Here is a 13,379-nt window from a genome sequence, read left to right as displayed (position 1 = left end):
AGTGCAAAGCCACAGTCTCTCAAGTGGATAACATTCTCCACTGGTTCTGGAGGGGGCTTTGTGCCCAAAGTGCTTCATCCTGCCAAGGCTGAGATAGTGGACGTCTTTCTCCACTGGTTCGGGAGGGGGCTTTGTGCCCAGAGTGCTTCATCTTGGCGAGGACTGCAGTAGTGGACGTCTTTCTCCACTGGTTGTGGAGGGGTCTTTGTGCCCAGAGTGCTTCATCCTGCCAAGGACTGAGGTAGTAAATGTCATTCTCCACTGGTTCTGGAGGGGGCTTTGTGCCCAGAGTGCTTCATCCTGCCAAGGACTGAGGTAGTGGACGTCTTTCTCCACTGGTTCTGAAGGGGGCTTTGTGCCCAGAGTGCTTCATCCTGCCAAGGACTGAGGTAGTGGACGTCTTTCTCCACTGGTTCTGGAGGGGGCTTTGTGCCCAGAGTGCTCCACATGCAGTGTGGCTGGTCCCATTACCTCACATGGGTGTGTGTGCCACGAGATTGCCTAGGAACAGGTAGCATGATACACCATGGAGGCAGAGACATACACCACCCTGCTGCGGCTTCACCTTTCACCTGCAGGTGCAAACAGTGATGAGAGTCAGGCCCCATGGAAGCTGGGCAGGGTCCAGGAAGTCTGCTCCAGCCTCGGACGGCTGCCCACTGGGGATGGTAGCCATGTCAGCGGTGGTGCCACTGGCCGAGCACTTCGCGGGGCTGGTGGCGGTGCTTGCGGCGGTGTCTGTGGTGGAGGTGCTGGTGGTGGTGCATGTGTCAGCACCTGTTGAGGGACACAGCAGGATTTCTCCTGCAGCCTCTGATGGCTGCCCACTGGAGAAGATGCTGGGGACTGTTGCTGTGGCTGCAGATGTGCAGGTGGCAGTGCAGGTGGATGTGCTGGTTGCGGTGCAGGTGGCGGTGCTGGTGGCGGTGCAGGTGGCGGTGTTCGCCGCCGTACAGGTTGGTGTAGTGGTTGACAGAAAGGGTGCCTCAAGTTCCTCAATCGGAGCCACCGTGCCCTGTCCTGACCTGCTCTTCGGCTTGTGTCCCTTCCCCACCTTTGATGGTGCCGCAGGTGTCTTGTCACTGTCCCCTTTTGTTTTGGATGAGCCCTTGGTGGCTGATAGGTGCGGCTTCTCCCTCTGGGATGTGGGCACCTTCTTCACCTTGGCAGGTGGTGGAATGTCCTTGGCCTCGCTACGTGGCACACTGGCAGCCCTGATGCGTGGCGCACTCGATGACCCCGCAGTTGCTGGCACCACTGTGCCTGGGGATTTGGTGGCTTAGGTGCTGGGCTGGGACCTGGAAAGCCTGGCTCTAGGGGAAGGATGGGGGGGAGGTGTAGGGAAGAGGTCAATGCTAACCAGGAAAAGCTTCTTAGACACATTGGGACGGGAAGATGGAGGGGGTTTGGGAGTGGAGGAAGAGGTAGTGGTTGTAGGAGGTGTACATTTGCTGAATTTAGGTGAAGGTGCATGGGCTGGAGGCTTTTGTGAGTTGTTTGCCATGTCCACTCTTGTGTGTTGATGAGTGTGCATGCTGGTCTGATGGTGTGTTTGGGATAGGCTGAGGTACAGGGGTTGGGGTCTAGGTGGAGGAAGTTGGAGGGGAGAGTCTGGACATAGGGAAAATGACTGCCATCAATGCTGAGGCCAGAGCCTGAAATGCTCTCTGTTGGGCCGTCTGCCCAGAATGAATGCCCTCCAGGTATGCATTTATTTGTTGCAAATGTCTCTCAACATTCTGGATGGCATTCAAAATGGTAGATTGCCCAACAGTGAGGGATCTCAGGAGGTCAATAGCCTCCTCACTGAGGGCAGCAGGGCTGACTGGGGCAGGGCCTGAAGTGCCTGGGGCGAAGGAGATGCCCACCCTCCTGGGTGAGTGGGCACGGGACACATGCTGAGGGGCTGCTGGGAGGGCGGTGCTGGTAGGAGGGGTGGCGGCTGTACCTGTTGATGCGGTGGGCACAGAGGTGCCCGCCACCGCAAGGGAGCTCCCATCAGAGGAGGAGTCGCTGTCGCTGGTGTATGCTCCTGTCCCCGTCTTGAAACTTCCCTCGCCCACCATTCCACTGGTGGCTCCAGACTCCGTTGCTTCACCCTCCAGCGCCATGTGGGTTGCAGCTCCCTCCTACTCTGGTGCCAATGCTCGTCCACCAGATTATGCTAATGTACGCAGGAACAGGGAGACAAAATAAAAAGGGGGGGAGACAGAAGAAACACATGTTCAGTGCATGCAACACTACTACTGTTGGCGGACACAACACGCAGGGAGCAGCCATATGCACTAAGCCATGCACTAACAGTTTCTAGCAAATCCACATGGTCATGGGGGCGAGGCCTAGGCCCAATTGCTGCACACGTGGAAATCACAGGAGCCTGACTAGGTGTAGATGGCTATTACCAGTAGTCGGGTTGGGGTGCCACAGAGCCTGCCTAACAAGGGACCTAGCCTACAAAGTTCGCCCTGGCCTAGAGGAACCCACAGCCCCCTTCGACCACCCAGACACCTCGTAATGCGCGCAGAGTCAGCTGAAGGAGAGTGTACTCACCCCCTTGTGGCTGATGTGATGCCCTCAATCACCCATCCAACTCTGGATATGCCACCGCCAGGATCCGGTACATCAGGGGGGTCATAGTGCGATGGGCACCCCTTCCACATTGGGAGGCCATCCCCAGCTGGGCCGCTGCCGTCTTCTTGCTCCAGCGGTGCAGGTCCTCCCATCTTTTACGGCAGTGGGTGGTCCGTCTATGGTAGACCCCCAAGGTCCGGACGTCCTTGGCGATGGCATGCCAAATACCACTCTTCTGGTGGGCGCTGACCTACAGGAAAAGTGAAGTACAAATTGATGTTTCTATCCCGTACATTTCATCTCATGCATTGCCAAATACCTCCCACCCTGGCCCAGACATACATACACACACAATCCTGACATGCTGGCCTGTCCCCCTCTCCACCCTCTTCCATCGACGCCACTCCATACACTCATGTGCCATCCACTATGCTCACAGTGTACTCACCTGTTTGTCTGGAGGACCGTACAGTTGCATGTACTGGGGGAGGACCCTGTAGCCATTGTCGCTTCCAGACACAGGTCACAGCAGCACTTGCAGTGTAGGTCCTCTCCTGTAGAAGGTCAGGTATCAAATGAGGAAACAGTAAGAAAATGGCAGCCACGTCTGCATCGGTGCGTACCGTCACCGCCAGCGTACATCGTCATTGGCTGCTGGGACCCATAGGGCCCAATGTTAACCAATGCTGAATTGCGCCACGGTTTTCGAACAGCAACTGCGTCGGTGTACAACGCCAGTGCAGTTACCTCATTACCCCCTGTCCCACCTTACAGGTCAGGCAGCCACCATTTCAGGGGGCCACATGGCATGGAAAAAAACGGTGTCACACCTATTTAGGCCTGGAATACGGAGAGATAAAGGCACATTGCGAATTTCCAACTTTTAATCAAGTAACACAATGTGATGCCTAAGTGTTGGATGACCCTCTGCTCGCTGTTCTCCTCCAAAGGGCACGTCTGCTGGGGCAGGTGATGAAATGGTGGCATCCTCCGGTGTACAGACCCCTGGTGGACCTGTCGACAATGGAAGAGAGACACATCATTATCACCTTCAGACTTGATCATGCAACAATCCTGGAACTGTGTGCCCAGTTGGAGCCAGACCTGATTTCAGCTATCCGCCATCCCACAGGAATCCCCCCTCTAGTGCAGGTTCTGTCTGTACTCCATTTCCTGGCCAGTGGGTCTTTTCAAACAACAGTGGCCATGGCATCAGGGATGTCCCAGCCAATGTTCTCTAACGTATTATCGAGAGTGTCATCTGCCCTGCTGAAATACATGCGCAGCTACATCGTTTTCCCTCAGGTGGAGGATTTGCCCACAGTGAAAGGTGACTTTTATGCCCTGGGACATATCCCCAACATCATTGGCACCATTGATGGTGCACATGTGGCATTTGTCCCCCCCACAGGAATGAACAGGTTTACAGACACAAGAAAAGCTACCATTCACTGAATGTGCAGATGGTGTGTTTGGCAGACCAGTACATCTCCCATGTGAATGCCAAGTATCCTGGCTCTGTGCATGATGCTTACATTTTGAGGAATAGCAGCATCCCTTATGTGATGGGGCAACTCCAGAGGCACCGGGTGTGGCTAATAGGTGAGCCCAAGTTCCAAATACAGTTGACATTGGTGTCTGTGTATGGGGTTGTCCCTAAGGGTTAGTGTCTTTCTAACAGTTGTCCCTCGACATTTGCAGGTGACTCTGGTTACCCCCAACCTGTCATGGCTACTGACCCCAGTGAGGAATCCCGGGACAAGGGCAGAGGAACGCTACAATGAGGCACATGGGTGAACTAGGAGGGTTATAGAACGCACCTTCGACCTCCTGAAGGCCAGATTCCAGTGCCCCATCTTACAGGTGGCTCCCTATACTACTCACCAAAGAAGGTGTGCCAGATCACCGTGGCCTACTGTATGTTGCACAACCTGGCTTTGTGACGCTAGGTGCCTTTTCTGCAGGAGGATGGGCCAGATGGTGGTCTTATGGCAGCTGTGGAGCCGCCTGTGGACAGTGAAGAAAAGGAGGCAGAAGAAGAAGATGTCGACAACTGAAACAACATCATCATGCAATACTTCCAGTGAGACACATGTAAGAAGATGTAACTGCTTCCCACATCTCATAATATTGTTGAAGTTAGCATAAGTCTGTCATTTACACTCAGTGTATGGACCCTGACTTGTTACTTTGACCTTCCATTTCACAGATCTGGGCCCATTTTGTGTCCTCTGCTATGTTTACTGCTGGCCTACAGCTGTGTAACATTGGTATGTGAACAAGTACATTGATGTTGCTATATTCCTGAGATTTAGCAAATACACATTTGTGAAAGCACAGACTGACTCCAGATTGTTTTGTGCTTAAAGTGTGTTTATTTCTGTGCAAATGAGTGGAGGGGTTTGTAAAATGGGCTGGGGTGATGGTGGAGGAATGTCCATGGCAGAGTCCAGTCTATTTGTTTCACAGGTGCATTGTCCAATGGGGCATAGGAAGTAGAGCAATGGCAGTTTAAGGTGGACAGGGTGTCAAAGTGGGACAGAAGGGTGACATTCAGGAGGGTCTTATTTCCTGGCGGGGGTCTTGGCAATATTCTCTGTCTTGTTCCTGGATCTCAGGGACCGTTTGCGGAGTGCTTCTCCTTCTGCAGGGTGTGGGGTGCTGGTGGCCTGTTGTTCCTGTGGAGGTGCCTCCTGTCCACTAGCGCCGGCGGCTGTTCATCATCCAGGCTATTGTCAGGGGCCCGTTGTTGTGCCACTGTGTCCCTCCTGGTGTTGACAAGGTCTGCCAGCACCCCTGCAATGGTGACCAGGGTGGTGTTGATGGACTTCAAGTCCTCCTTGATCCCCAGGTAGTGTTCGTCCTGCAGCCGCTGGGTCTCCTGAAACTTGGCCAGTACCGTGCCCATGGTCTCCTGGGAATGGTGGTAAGCTCCCACAATGTTGGAGAGTGCCTCGTGGAGAGTGGGTTCCCTGGGCCTTTCCTCCACCTGTCGCACAACAGTCCTCCCAGCTTTGCTGTTATCCTGTGCCTCTGTCCCCTGAACCGGGTGCCCACTGCCACTGACCCAGGTCCCTGATCGTCCTGTGTTAGTGGGTTTGCCTGGGTTCCCTGTAGTGGTGGACACACTGCTGATTGACATGTCCCGGGGCCAGAGGGATGGGCCCGCTGGGTGGGTGCTGTGGCGGTGTTTCCTGAGGGGGGAGGTTCAGTGGTGGTTTGTGACTGTGACAGGGGAACCGACTGTCCCGAGGTCCCTGATGGGCCGGGCTGGTCATCTTGATCCAGGCGTGCAGAGCTGCTGTCATCACTGTTGGCCTCTTCTGTGGGGGGACTTGATATGTCTGGCACCTCCTGTCCGGTGACGTTAGGTAGGGGTCCTGTTGGGGTGTGAATGCATAATCTTAGTATCTGTGTGTGCCATCTTGTGCAATGGGTGAGTTAACCTCTACTCCTGTGCTTGCATTATTGCCGTGGCCCTTGTGTGATTTGTGATTTTGGGGCATGAGTGAGTCTCTCTACTGGACATGCTTTGGTGTTACATGCAGGGCTTGATTTTGGGATGTGTGGGTTGTGGTAGTGGGGTATCTGTGGGGTGTTGGGGTGATGGGTGGGAGGGTAAGGGTCGGGGTATGTGATGACATGCAGGTGGGGTGGGGGGGATATGGTAGTTAAGATTTGACTTACCAGAGTCCAGTCCTCCTGCTACTCCTGCGAGGCCCTCAGGATGCATGATCGTCAAGACCTGCTCCTCCCATGTTGTTAGTTGTGGGGGAGGAGGTGGAAGTCCACCGCCAGTCCTCTGTACAGCAATCTGGTGTCTTGATACCATGGAATGTACCTTCCCCCGTAGGTCGTTCCAACTCTTTCTGATGTCATCCCTTGTTCTTGGATGCTATCCCACTGCGTTGACCCTATCAACGATTCTCCGCCATAGCTTCATCTTCCTAGCAATGGATGTCTGCTGCACCTGTGATCCGAATAGCTGTGGCTCTACCCGGATGATTTCCTGCACCATGACCCTGAGCTCCTCCTCAGAAAACCTGGGGTGTCTTTGAGGTGCCATGATGTGGTGTGAATGATATGTGAGGTGCTGTCTGTTGTGATGTGTGAGGGGATGTGTTGGTGTGTGTTGTTTGAGGTGTGTGGATTTTGTATAAGTGATGGTGTTGTGTGTCTGTGGATGCTGGTGTTGTGTTAGCTAATCTCTCTCTCTCTGGCCTTCTTTGACATTTTTGGTTGTAAGGCTTTGTGGCTGATGTGGGTGTGAGCTTTATATTGGATTGGGTGTGTGGGTTGGTGTGTGTATGTGTATCAGGTGTGTGTATTTTGAATTATCCAATGTGGTTGTGTTTTGTAAATGTGTGTGTATTTTAAGCGCAACGGTGTGTAGCGCCAATGGATTACCGCGGTTGAAAGACCGCTGCATTGATTCGTGGGTCGTGATAGTGTTGGCGTATTCCTGTTGGTGTGACGGTGTGGGTTTTGGTATCGCCAATTTATCACTGACCTTTGGTGTGGCAGACGTGTGTGGGTGTCTGTATTGTGGCGGATTCCAAGCTGTGAGTCGTAATACCTGTAGCGGAATTCCGCAGCCGCGACGGTATGTTGGCGGTCTTCTGCACGGCGGTAAGTGGGATTTACCGCCAGGGTTGTAATGAGGGCCTGTGTGTGCATTAGGGTTTATGCTACTTAATTGCAGGGACTCTGACTGATGTCCATCTACATGATGGCTCTCGCAGGGTGTAGGGGTGTTTGGATCAGGTCTCCTAAACGTCAGGTCCTTAGGTAGTGCAGAGGATGGGTGTAGAGCAAGGATGCTGGTCACTAGTCAGGGCCATGGGCATAGTGGAAGGTGCTGCCTGTTGAAAGGTCTTCTGGGTGGGTGTATGTATGGCCACTATGTTCACTCCTTTCAGCTATTTACAAGTGTCTCTCCTGTTTTGCCTCCCCATCCCTGTTCTCTTGTGTACATCAACATCATCTGGCAAGGGAGCTGAGGCACTGGCGCGTGGAGATGCAGCGGCCAACGGATCCTCGGAGGCAGAGTCATCCAACGGCAAGAGGACCAGTGGGTTAGAGGGCGAGGGGACTACCACGGGGGAGGCAACTACCACTGGAAGTAGTGACTCCGATACCTCCTCCAATGGGGGCTCACTGGCGGTGGCGGACCCTATTTGGCACACCCCTACAGTATCATCTTCCGCCACCCCATGCCATCACCGCCCTAACCATTTGCTCCCCACCGAGTTTCCCATGCCCGCTCACCCAGAAGTGTGGGCGTCTCCTTCGCCCCAAACACCTCCTCCCCTGCCCCAGTCAGCCCTGCTGCCCTCGCGGAGGAGGCTATTGAGCTACTGAGAACCATCTCTGTAGGGCAGACAACCATCAATGCCATCCAGGGGCTAGCATCAGAGATGCAGCAGACCATTGCCTATCTGGATCTGGAGATCTTTTTAGGCTTTGCCCTCATCCTGGACGGCAGCCAGTTTCCCTGGTCATTCCATCCCCCCTCCAGCCTCCTCTACCCCTTCCAGCACCCCAATCCCTTCACCCGTCCAAAGCACACAATCTGACACGCAGTCAAACACCTCAACACACAAGAAGCACACTTCTAAACACAAGCACCACACCTCCCACCACAAGCATTCACACAGCCAACATACACATGCACACACAGCAACATCCACTTCCCCTAGTGTGCCCACCTCTTCCGCCTCCCTGTCTGTCCCCTCTACATGCACACCCCGAGGCACTGCACCTTCAGTCAGTGTTGCTGAGCCTATTCCTGCACTCACCACAATAGCAGACATCCAGACATGCACCCCAGACACCACACCTGCACTGACCACAACTACTGTAGTTGACACATGCAGCTCACTCACCAGACTTGCAGACACCCACACAACATACATCCACAGTGGCAGCCTGTCTTCTCCCACTGTATCCACTCCCCTCCTCCAAAAACACACAAACGTAGCAAAACACCCACCCATCACACATCCACCACACATCAGCATAATGTCCAGTCACCTCCACCCACAATACGCACCCCTACACCACTTACGTCCACACCCTCTGCCTCCACTCCCACACCCTCCTCCAGGTCAAACCCAATTGATCCCAAAAAATATTTCCTCTCCCGTGCTGACCTCTTCCAATCCACTAGCCCACCCCTTCTTGTCCCTAAACGTCCGCACCTCCTTCCCCTTTCCACTACTTCCACTTCACAGCCTGCCCCTGTCCGCCCTTCACATTCCCATGCCCCTTCCCCAGAGAAGAAGAAGCCCCGTGCAGATCCAATTCCATCTGGCTCTATCCGATCAAAGCACACTCCCTCACCTTCCAAGGCCAAACCCAAACCCCCTCCACCTTCGGAATGCAAATCCAAGGCCCACCCCTGTGGTAAATCTCCACCCCCACCGCCCCCTGCCCCTGTTCCCTGAGGTGCATGGATGGCCTCCATCCTGGGAGTCAGGTTGGGGCCTTTGTAGCCCAAAAATGTAGTGCACTTTGGACTGGTCATTGGCCTTAATGTGAATAGTTTGCTCAGTGAGCTGCATTAAAAGTTTAAGTGTGGCCTGTGTTTTGGCGGCACACTCTTGAACCCTGGTCTCTCATTTCATTGTTTGTGGGTATGGGGCATTTGTAGGTACTATGGTCAGCTTGGTTTTTCCTTGTGTCGAGTAAGTACCACTTGCTGTAGGATTTTTGGGATGTGCTGTTGTAAAGTGTTGTGGGAGCGGTGCAGGGTGGGTGCAGTGGGTGGATATGTAACTGGGCCCTTTCCTCCCTTGTTTCGTAGGTTGCGTTACTTACCATCGTTGTCTTCTTCGGCGGCCTCGGTCATGGAGGTATATGGCAAGGAGCAGGGCTGGCATGATCTGCAGTTCTCTATTCATGTCTACTTCGGCGTGTTGTGTGAGCCTCTGGTGAGTGTTTCCTTATATTGGGTTTGTTTCTGCCTGGCTTTACATGGCAGTGGTTCCTGCCCCGGAACTGACGGAGGTCTAGTGGTTCATTATTTGATGGACGGGTTGGGCCTTTCCGTCGGCCTGTGGGCAGACTCAGCCGTCGTTGTCGGCTTTCCTCTACTGGCGGTGGGTGGTTTTCAGGATGCCTATGTTTCAGTTGGTTCATTATTTGGTGGTCCAGACCGCTCCTCTGTTGGCGGTTTTTGCCGCCACCGCCGGCGGAGTGGTGTTTACAGCTGTGTTCATAATGAGGGCCTCAGTTTCCTGCACTGCAGGTAATTCTGCCACTCAAATCCAGTAGTCAATAATGACAGCCTACGTGACATGGCGCCGCCAACGTTTGGTCAGGTTCTAATTTTCGGGTCTTCCTGATCAGCTCTGTCTCACTATACACAAGGACACCTCATTGCTATATACGCAGACATCTGTGGTATTGAAGATTTCCTCCTCAGCTAAGTAGGGAACACCTATTGGACGCTGGACGTTGTTCAAGCTTGAACTCGAAAAGGATAATCCCCATTTGGTGTGCTTATCTCTGAACAAATCTACCATTTAATATGGCGAATCCGCACCAGGTAGCAATTACAGTCAATATGAGGCCACCTCTTACTGTACATTTATTGGCACATGGACTAACAGCATAGGGGGTCTAGTCAAATTTGTTGTAGATGCAGACGCAGCTTACAGAACAGAACTCTTTTATTCTTGAGTCACATTTCCAGCAGTTGATGGGAACAAAATACATTTCATCACTATACACCTGCAAACATAACTGGACAATAAGGAGCATATGCATATTTAGAAATGCCATTATCTTATCAAGAACATAATAATTGGCTTGATGGCACCCTACCCCACACAATTTTACCTGTTAGTTAGGTCCTCCAAGTAATGATGGTCCTACCTGGCCTTTACTGGCCACTTATACACCTCACTCGGCTGCAGCGGACCTAATGGTAGCTGAAGTCTGTCGCTTATATGGTGAGCTGACGGCAATATACAGACGTTTAGTACAGTTTGTAATGCAAACATTAAATACGAACCCAGCACGTGCTGCACCAGCGCAACCACGTGCAGTAACGCCAGGTATCAATCCTGCGACTGTACATTTGATCATGGGTAAAGTACCCACCAAATGAGAAGAAACTCTGTTTTGGTTAGCTCAACAAATAAAAGAAGCAGTATTTCCCCATATGGGACCTCAGGATAAACACAGAATATTAACAATGTGCTTGCCGTTTGGGATGGTTCCCACAATAGATACTGTAATACATGGGGCACGGTATTTGCCACAGACAATACTACCGCGCACAGTACACCGACACTTGCCAATTTAACGGAAGTGTTGAAACAAATTCAAGATGAATACGGGGCTGCCCCAGCCCTGGATTTGGGGATGCAATTAATGGGCAACTTTGCCACGGTATCCTCAATTATTTTAAGTAACCTTAAAGGGGAAGCAGTAGCACTAGTGGTGCGCATGCGGCTCCGGGACGTTCCTCCACAGGATTAAGAACGCGAGCTGCCAATGATTATCGTGGAGACCTACTCTAGTATTGGTCGAGATAGTCTGAGGGCCAGACCAACAAAACCACAGTTCCAGGGTAAATCTAATAAAGATTTTACCAAACAAGCTCCTGAGGGCAATAAGAAACACTGGGATAAAAAACAACAAATTCCTAAAAAAGAAAGGTGAGAATCTCTGTGTATGGAGATCCCACAGAATAGATACAATCTTAGAAATAGGGATAATATAAAAATGCCTGACAGATATCAATCTACTGATACACGCCAACCTCATTCCTTTCAGGAGAGGTGGGCGGTCAATGCGAAGAACTGAGTACGTGAAACCGATACAGGAATCACAACGCTCAACAGAGGTATCTGTGAAAAAGGAAGAGAAACTCCCTCAACAAAAACCCCAATTTAAAAAGAAAAAGGTGGCAGCGGTTGCGAGTGGACATGCCACTCAAGAAGAGGGTCCTTTTGAAGAACTGGGAATGGGCACTAGCACTACTAGACAGCGCGGCAGAGGTCACAATAGTTTGCCGGAGTCTTCTAGAGCATCTGGAGGTGAAAGCAACTGATGACTTCCTACAAGTGGAAACTGTGGACATGCGTGTCTCCACGCCTGACAGGGTGAACAAAGTAAAGTAACAGTTAGAGGGAGACAATGAATGCACAATAGACGCAATCTTTTGGGATCACGTGGTAAACATATATGATATTTTGTTGGCCAAACAAGATGGGCCATCTGAATTTGTCCGTACAGGCCCATATTGGGAAGATGTTATTAACCAATCTTTCTCGCCCCTTTTTCCCAAGGAGCTTGCAGAATCCTACGCCATCGATTGGGCCCTGGTGCAGGCACCCGCGTTATATTGCAACAATGTAGGATGGGATAAAGACTCCCCCTACCATGTAATTCCGATTAAAAATCAACCCCAACCTCAACCCCAATATCCAATAAAACATGAGGCTAGAGCACCCGTGAGGGAAATCCTCACACAACTGGAGTACCAGGGCGTAATCGAACCCTCCGTCTCACAAATGAATAATCCTTTATTCCCAGTAGCTAAACCAGCCCATTGATACAGAATAGTCTTAGACTACAAACATTTAAACAGTCATTCACGCACATATGCTATACAAAATTCACATAGCACAGCACTTATGAACAACATAGTGCACAAAAAATAAAAAACAACACTGGACATTTACAATGGTTTTTTTCTGCCAAAATAAAGTGCCTGAGACTTGAGATTTAACAAGCTTCAGTGAACTAGGCTCCCAGAAACATTTTTGTTGTTTACCCCAGGGGTACAAGAACAGTCCCAGACTGTTTTCAGCTTGTGTGGCTTCATTCTTGCACAACATTTACCCTGAAGCATTGTCCTATGTAGATGATATCTATCTCACGGATGATCAATTACTACAACATTTAAGATGGGTAGCCTGCATTGTTGCGGGATTTGCCAAGTTTGTCTACAAATTCAATAAAAAACAAAACAAAAATAGCCTTCCTTAGCGTCCTGTTTTTGGAAAATGAGCTATCAAGTGAAGGAAAGAGCCTAGTGCCACAATTCTTGGAAAAATGCGCACAATTACAACCTCCAAATACCATTAAAAAACTCCAATCCCTATTGGGTTTCCTAAATTTTGGCAGAACTTATATTCCTGATTATGCATCACACATAAAACCCTTGTATGAATATGTCCTGACTCGAACATACACGTATAGTCAGAGCTTTACAAACAGACATGCTTGCAGCACAACACTTACATACGAGCGAGAACAAAACACATTTGGTCATCAGAGTAATTGCTGGTGCCATTGGTTTCACCTATGTAACTTTCAATGAGGGTGAGACAGTCCCAATTGCATACAAATCACATTTGTACTCAGCAGCAGAACAACGCTTTGCTCCCACTGAGAAAATTCTCACTTCTGTACAGATGGCTGTCGTTAAAGAAAGGCCTCTGGGCCAAGGCAAACACATTATTGTCGTCTTTCCAATTCCAGCCCTTAAGGCTGTCACCAAAGCCAGCATTCCAAACGCAAAAGCACCACATCCTCATTGGATTCAATGGGCAATGTCTTTGACAGCCACTGATGTAGATTACATTTTTGACCAAAAATTACAAACTCAAGAATTTTTGCAATATGAACTAGAATACCCAGTTCCAGCAAACACATTACCAATTGATCAGTATCATAGAGTCATGTACACCAATGGCTCAGCGCGACCTGCAATTGGCACAAAGCATCAATTGTCCCCAGCATACATTCACGCAAACCCTAGGGGATTGCATAGCACAAGCAGCAGAGCTAAA

The sequence above is a fragment of the Pleurodeles waltl genome, chromosome 1_2 (assembly GCF_031143425.1).
Source record: "Pleurodeles waltl isolate 20211129_DDA chromosome 1_2, aPleWal1.hap1.20221129, whole genome shotgun sequence".
In the NCBI taxonomy this organism is placed as follows: domain Eukaryota; kingdom Metazoa; phylum Chordata; class Amphibia; order Caudata; family Salamandridae; genus Pleurodeles; species Pleurodeles waltl.
This window is presented reverse-complemented; position numbering follows the sequence as displayed.